This window comes from Micropterus salmoides, unplaced genomic scaffold (assembly GCF_014851395.1).
Source record: "Micropterus salmoides isolate LMB-PRFRI ecotype aquatic unplaced genomic scaffold, ASM1485139v1 Ms_hic_scaffold_2578, whole genome shotgun sequence".
Lineage (NCBI taxonomy): Eukaryota > Metazoa > Chordata > Actinopteri > Centrarchiformes > Centrarchidae > Micropterus > Micropterus salmoides.
This window is the reverse complement of record NW_024041793.1, coordinates 10819-18862: the sequence shown is the minus strand read 5'-3', so window position 1 is coordinate 18862 and position 8044 is coordinate 10819. Positions and strand designations below refer to the sequence as shown.

General features: G+C 40.5%; 1 non-coding gene across 1 annotated transcript; it reads left to right on the top strand.

Moving 5' to 3' along the window:
* Positions 1–567: 567 nt before the first annotated feature.
* On the top strand, positions 568–639 carry trnaq-cug. The gene has a single exon. It is a non-coding gene; the product is annotated as a tRNA-Gln (tRNA).
* The last annotated feature ends 7405 nt before the right edge of the window (positions 640–8044 follow it).

Below are 8044 nucleotides of genomic sequence, written 5' to 3'. Positions count from 1 at the left end.
GTCAGAATAAATGGTCTCCTCATTGCTGAGAAGTACAGGCAGACACTTAGTCATCGTGCAATTACCAACAGGGAGGCATCTGATGGCCCCAAATTTATTCTGCAGCATGACAACGACTCCAAAAATACAGCGAAATTCATTAAGAGCGATGTTCAGCGTCAAGAAGAACACCGAGTCCTGGAAGTGATGCCCCACAGAGCCCCGATCTCTACAGCGTCGAGTCTGTCTGGGATTACACGAAGAGAGAGAAGCAACTGAGGCTGCACAGAAAAAGGGTTTGAAAGAGGCCAATGCTTTTGAGTTACGTGACGGATGCACACTTTGAATTCTGTCTTGTACTCATCATAAAAACGAGGTTTCACTGAGATGTGAACTCAGATTTCTGCGTTTTGAGGCCACAGTGCTCAAAACGAAGGGGCCAGTACGGTCCATCAGAAGTACTTGTCGGATCACGGCCAAATAGCTTGGGGAACCCCCTCCCCCGACAGCTTTCCCACGCCTAGTCTCTGCAGAGATGACATTCAGGGTGATATCATGTAGGAAGGAGCTTGGCACCCCCTGTGTCGCGGTTCCATGGTGTAATGGTTAGCACTCTGGACTCTGAATCCAGCGATCCGAGTTCAAATCTCGGTGGGACCTGGTTTTAAGCGCAAATGCCGCAGACCTTAGTCTGATCTTGTTGTATGTGGAAATTTTGGCTATGATAATACACCATGGTGTAGTCTACCCTATCACGACTTACGTGCTCTATCATGATATGGCAAACTTTCCACAAAGCAGCAGCCGCACGCAGTCAGGATGGCCGAGCGGTCTAAGGCGTGAGTTCGAATCCCACTTCTGACAGCTATTTTTCAGACGAACAATATCTTGTAATGTGACACTTGGAATTAAATGTAAGCTGATCTTTGTATGTTAGGGCATATCAACATTTTGTGGACTTTTGAACTTGAACACAATTAGATTTAATCTACAGCTCATTTTAAATGACTAAAAAAGTTTATCAACTTACGTCAGAATTGCTTTGATCAAATAACTTCAAAAATTGTGATGAAACAGAGGAAAAGAAAGTGTTGACATTTTGTGGCTTTGGTAAGAATTAAACTCTTACCCCATGTTACCCTAATAATAATTTTCTAAAGCAGGTAAAATCATCTCCAAAAAAGAAACCGCCTGAAGCTGGTGCTGGAGCTGATGCTTTTTAAATAAAAATGAATAAAATGTTTACTCTATTATCTAAAGTCACAAACCAAGTTATCATAACCCTCTCCCTTGTTTCCACTTTCCTTCTGACCCTGTCATTGCATCATAAAGACAGACACCTTATTAAAAAACTAATCAGTCATGTATTGGCATCACAAACATCATTCATTAATTATTCTACTCAAAGCTTCACACACCAAAGCAATGTTGCCGTTATAATCACTCTGCCTGTTTTACATTTATTGTCCACTTGATGGCACAGTAGAGCAAATGAAGCACCGTGAAGCTTCGGCCCATGAGTGAACCAATTGGATGGAAAGCTTCAATGCTTCATAAAGCTTCATCTCGCCATCACTACTTACAATTGTTTGTTCCTTTGTTCAGTTCCACCATGCAGGATAATTGTTTGGGTAGTGTGGCCAGCCTAAGCATTTCCTGTTTTATAGGAATAGGGTGGTCATGGATGACATCACCGGGCCAAACCAAGTAGAGGGTTTTCTTTCTTTATTGGAATGTTTCTTTTGGTTGTTTTTGATTATTATAAATAAATCTGTGAATAACCCTGACCTGTTTTCTAGGCAGTGGGAGCGGAGTGAACTGGTATCTAAGTTCCAAATGTTAAGAGATTTCTAGGTATTAATGTTATGGAGTAGATCAACCTGCATCAGAATGGGATGGGCTGAAGCAGTTGGGTGTGAATTGACCACCCTATTTAAACAGTGGGATTTGTGCTCCCAATGGGGGGGGAGGTGAGGCTGTGTTGCTGTGAACATGTGCCTTTTGTTAGCATTGCTACAAGTTTAATGCGTTATTTTTCTTAAGTCTTTTTGTTTATTTGATTGCTGAATTATCTGTGTACTGCAGACCACTGTAAATAAAATAATCACCTCTGTGAACATACGATGTTTGAGTCTGCCTACCTACCACCTTCCTAGCCACTCTGGCCAGGCTACACCACACTCTGTCTCCCCATCCACCCTGAAGCACTGTGCCGATCAGCTGTTTCCGGTGTTTATGGGCATCTTTAACACCTCACTGGAGACATGCCATGTGCCAGGCTGTTCATATCCTCCATCATTATTCCTATCCCTAAAAAAAGGGCCAGAGCACTAAATGACTACATTTACATTTACATTTATTCATTTGGCAGACACTTTTATCCAAAGCGACTTATATTTGAGATGAAATAAAATACAAGCATCAGCAAAGCATCAAATACAGCATGAGATCTACAACTGACAATACATACTAGTAAGAGCAGCAATAAATACTAGTAAGAGCTAATAGCACATATCGCATCAATGGCGTAAATACCTAGGGAAAGTGCAATCAATACAAGATAATTGTAAGGGGATAGAAGAAGTAGAGCTCAGGAAGTGCATGTTAGAGGTTAGGAGTTAGAGGTGTTATAAGAGGAAGTGTTTTCAAGAGCTTCTTGAAGTTAGAGAGGTACGCCCCTGCTCTGATGGCGTGTGGTAGCTCATTCCACCACCGTGGTGTCACAGATGCGACCAGCCGGGCCTGTACCAGAAGCTGGGTGGCCTACTGAGTGAAGTAGGGCCTGATGCAGTAACCATGGCCCTTCACCTATGCTAGGATCCTTTTTTGTGGATTTCAGCTCTTTTTTAACACCATCATCCCGGCCCCTCTTGCAGAACAAACTCTCCCAGCTGAGCGTGGATTCCACCTGCAGGTGGATCACAGACAGGGGTGTACTGGGACTGAAATTCAGCCCGGGAATTTGAGACTGTGAGGCCTTTTATGCGAGCGGCCTTTGGGGTTGCGGAGAAATATTTTTGTAGTTATTTTAATACATATTAGTTTTTTTGTTGTGAGGGAATCAGATTATGCTGAAGACCTTCAAGAAACTTCAAGATGACACCTGCCTGCAGTTTGTATAGGCAGCACTGAAGCAAGGCAGACTACTTTCCTTTCCTTGACCTCGATGGAAAACGTCATGGAAGGAAAGATGTGAAGGAGAATCCATAAGGACTTAGGAAAAGAGTTTGGCGGGTCTAAGAGAATCTGACCGCTCTTTTCTGACGTAATTACAATTATGCAGTGTTACTGATGTGAGCTGCCGTGATGAAACTACAATGTTCTGAAGATGGACTACAAAAAGCACATCTCTGACACTGTTCCCCGTGTTGTTGTAATGCAGGCCATCTGAAGGCGGACACCACGGTGAAATATTAGGCCTACCTCATAACCAAGATAGCAAAAAGGCAGATATGGTAGCCTACCAGTCACCAAATAATGGACAGGGTTATCACATTAAGAATGCTTGCTCACACTTATTGTATGTAAACACAGTGTTTCCCACAGAATGACAGCGTAACTGTGGCGAAAGAGAGAAAGAGAGAGAGAGAGAGAGAGAGAGAGGAGGTGCTGAGTGAATAGCCTATAGACTGTGCGCTGCGCAGAGCTCTGTGATTAAATACGATTTTACCCACTTTAAATAGCAGCCTAACAAAAAAGAGCCTTGATAATGTGGAAGGCCGGCACAAATAAATCAGTGGTCATCCAGCCTGATCATTACCTTCATTAATGCGAGGGTGTTAGCATCTTTGACTGAAGTAAAATTAATGAATGATTTTGCTGAAGGCTGCAATACATAACGTAAGCCTACACGCTGCAACATGATCAGAAATACTTTATTGATCCCCGAGGGGAAATTCTGTGATATGTGTTTAAGATATGCATATTAGCAAGTTATGGCGTTAGAGAGAAAATGCTTAGGCTAATAGCCAATGGTAACTTAAATGGTGATCAACATCCATTATCCGTCATGGTCAGTGATTTTTTTAAATTTATTTATTGTAGAAAACACTTTATAGCTTATTTCAACAATACGAAACATACAACAAAGCCAAAAGAAAACAAACCAAAAGAAAGAAGGTAATTGTGAGTCTTATTAAAGTATCATAATGTGCATCGGCATTGCAAGGATCTTGCTAAATGTGGTCAATGGATTTTATCATTTGAGACTGAGAACGTGCGTTGCTTTAAATGTTGCCGTCGCAAGGAATTGTGGGACGGCATTCTCTCCTTTCCTTTCATAAAGGATGGTCCGGTGTACCCTATGCTAGAGGAGATATGAAAGGAAGCATTGAGGCTCCTTTCCTTAGTTTTTAGAGAATTCAAACTGCTCTTATCATGGCTGCCACTGAAATACTTCCAGGTCACTTCACTCAGTTAGGAACCTTCCTAAGCAAAAAAGACTTTTCGAACGCAGCTCTCGTCAGACAAGCCTGAGTCAATCAGAGCAAAAAATACTTAAATATACTCATAAACCACAATGCATTACCCTAAAATAGAGCAGTGTGTGTATGTGTGTGTGTTCATAAAAATGAAATCTCTCATCTTCAGCTCTGAGTGGGCCTATCCCTGGCTCATCTTCCCTTGTGCTGGACCCCACTCTGCTTTTACTGATTGTACAGCTACATGGGCTATGCACGAGAAGAACATCAGTAATAAATATGACAACAATAATCCATTTTCTCATTCTATCTATGCATAAAATGATTGCCTACCCAGCCATGCACACTGGCCCTGTACCTGTCACTGTTTTGTCTGGTTCCATTGACCTCTTCATCCTCCTGCTCCTGCTTCTATTCCTCCTGTTCCTTCTTTACCTCCTCATCAACATGACTGGGATCATCATCACCTTCTCCCTTTCCATCACCTCCATTGACCTTAACAGCTAATGTACATTCAAAAAGACAGACAGAGATTCTTGTCGATCTTTTTGAATAATGCGATATTGTCTTTGTGTGATATGTAGTGAACCAGCCAGTGTTGGTTTACTTATTTCATATCAAAAAGGATTCATCCAGAATCTCTCTTTGTCTCTCCCTGAGAGAAAGAGAGGGGAGGTTGAGATATCAACCCTCAACAGACAGCTGAAGTACCCCAAAGGAGGGGGTGAAAGGTTTGCTCCACTCCCGGAGCAAACTGTTTGGGCAGTTCCGGCCATAAAACCTACCACCTCCGGTGAAGTTGAGATAACAGACTCTATGCATGACTGTTAAAATGACAATATTAACCTTGTCCAGAGACTAACCTCAGCCGACATGTGAACTGATAAGACGTCAGAGAAGGACACGGCCCCAAATTCCTTTGTGTGAACAGAATGTTGTCTCCTTCTAAAAACTTCCCTATTACTTTGTTTAATTAAATAATCTTTGTTAAGTTACTTAGTAGTTCTCTCCACTTCAATTTGAGTAGTTCTATTACCATGTTGTTGAAAAGAAGGAACCGTAAAGAAAGTTAATTTGCAGTATCTTCCTCAATGCTCACTGACATTCTTTTAATTTATGTTGTAACTAATGCTTTGTTCCCAGCACCTTGCACTTTCTTGCAGAAATATTATCATGTGTTAAATAACCAATTTTCCTAGCTCCTGAACCAAGGATTGAGTTAAATTTAAGTAAAACAGTCAGAGGGGATCCTTTTTACTCTCATGGAACCGGTGTTCCCCCCAGAGGACAAATGTTACATGTCAGTATTACAGGTCATTGCTTTGTAATGCCTATCCTGATTTAATGTATCAGTCTGTATTTTATTTATTTATTGTTTATAATCTGATGCCATGTTCGTATAACTTGCTTATATATTCTCTAAGTAAGAATGTTTAATAACCAAGATTATCCATCCTTTGATCGGCGCTGTTGAGCCAATCAGATTTCAGCAAAAACAAGGATCGGTCCAAGTTGGGAGGGGCTGCTTGTATCCCCCTCCACACTGAAAGTATTATGGCCCAGTCTGATAGACACACAGTGTTCGCTGCAGCAGACCGGCGAGCCAGCGAGGTTGCGGATCGAAAGGAAAACATTTGAAACTGAAAAATAGACTCTCTAACCATAAACAGCATATATCTTTAAAATTATATAGGTTTATGTTTTTGCTGTTGTTGCACACCTAGTCACCAAATTCCTTGTATGTGTGAAAACGACTTGGTAGGCTAATAAATCTGTTTGTGATTCTGATACTAAAACTCCTCCCCAGAGATAGCTAATATATGATATCATGTAAGAAACTGCCTAAGAGCTCTGTGCAGTGGTTCCATGGTGTAATGGTTAGCAATCTGTACTTTGAATTCAGTCATTTAAGTTCAAATCCCTGTAGAACCTGATTCTTTTGAATATGTGGCTATTCAGCTGAATTCTTCTTCTCGAGCAGTTTTTCTAAATATCTACAGGCCCCCTAAATACTATGCAAACTTTTTTGATGACTTTGGTGAACTGCTGTCTATAATCTGTGTTGACTTTGTCTGTGTGGTTATTGTTGGTGATTTTAACATCCATGTTGGCAACCCCCAGGACAGAGGGACTAAAGAACTGTTTTGTGTTCTTGATAATTATAGACTGACTCAACATGTGACCAAGCCCACCCGCAATAAGGGGCACACTTTGGACTTGGTCATCTCCAAGGGTCTGGACATTCCAAGGTTGTGGTGACTGATGTTGCTCTCTCTGATCATTCCTGTGTTTTCTTTGAGAGTGCTATCTGCGTGCCCACAAATGTTAAAACAGAGGTGATCACAAAACAGCATATCACTGAAAACACAAAAAATTTATTGAGGCTTTCTCCTCAACACCCGCCCTCTCACGGGTCTCAGTCAATGAGCTTGTAGATAATTTCTGTTCTAAAATTACAAATGTTATTGATGCCATTGCACCAGCCAAGGTGAAGGTGGTCTCTGGTAAGAGAAGATCTCCATGGAGAAATCATCAAATCATCAAAACAAATCTCCAGGTTCATTATGACATCTATAAAGAGAGACTTCGCATTTATAATTTAGAGCTGAGAAATGAAAGTTTAAACAATTACAAAGTCAGCCTACTATCACCTGAAGAATATATCAAGGATTAAAGGACCTGGAAAAGCTTATCCATGTATTTATCTTCAGTCGACTCGACTACTGTAACAATGTCCTTACAGGGCTCCCTAAGAAATCCATCAGACAGCTGCAGCTGATTCAGAACGCTGCTGCTCGAGTCCTCACTAAGACCAAAAAGGTGGATCACATCACTCCAGTTCTGAGGTCTTTACACTGGCTTCCTGTATGTCAAAGAATTGATTTCAAAATCCTGCTGTTAGTTTAAAAAGCACAAAATGGTTTAGGGCCAAAATACATTTCCGATCTTCTGCTTCGTTACGAACCATCCAGACCTCTCAGGTCGTCTGGGGCAGGTCTGCTTTCTGTCCCCAGAGTCAAAACTAAACAAGGAGAAGCAGCGTTCAGTTATTATGCTCTACTATGCTATATTTGGAACAAACTCCCAGATAACTGCAGGTCTGCTGAAACTTTCTTTAAATTAAGAAAGAAGACTTTTCTTTTTACCATTGCTTTTAATTAAATATTGAAGATTTTTCTTTTTATTGATAACTTACACTGCACTGTAACTTTTACTGTCCTGTTTTCTTTTTCTTTGTTTTTAGCTTTTTATCATTGCTTTTAATTGACTATTTCCATTTAACTCTTTTAACCCTGATTGTAACACTGTAACTTTTAGACTTTCATTTCATCTTGAAAATTTGACTTTGTTTCCTTACTGACGCATTTCCTCATTGGATAACACTGAGGCAGAAGTTGAGCTATTATGAAACATTATGGACCTATGATTCCCACAAAGTGGATAATAAATTACAAAATAGGCTAAATATGAAATAAACTGTAAAATACAGAATAACCTGGAATCAGCAGAATGTGGATTTAATTTTAAAAATCTGGGTTTTCCATTTCAAGACCCAAGCTTTTTGAAGACTTTGTGACATATGTAACTCTATCATGATATAGCAGAATTTCCACTAAATCGAGTATTATACAGTCAAGATGAGA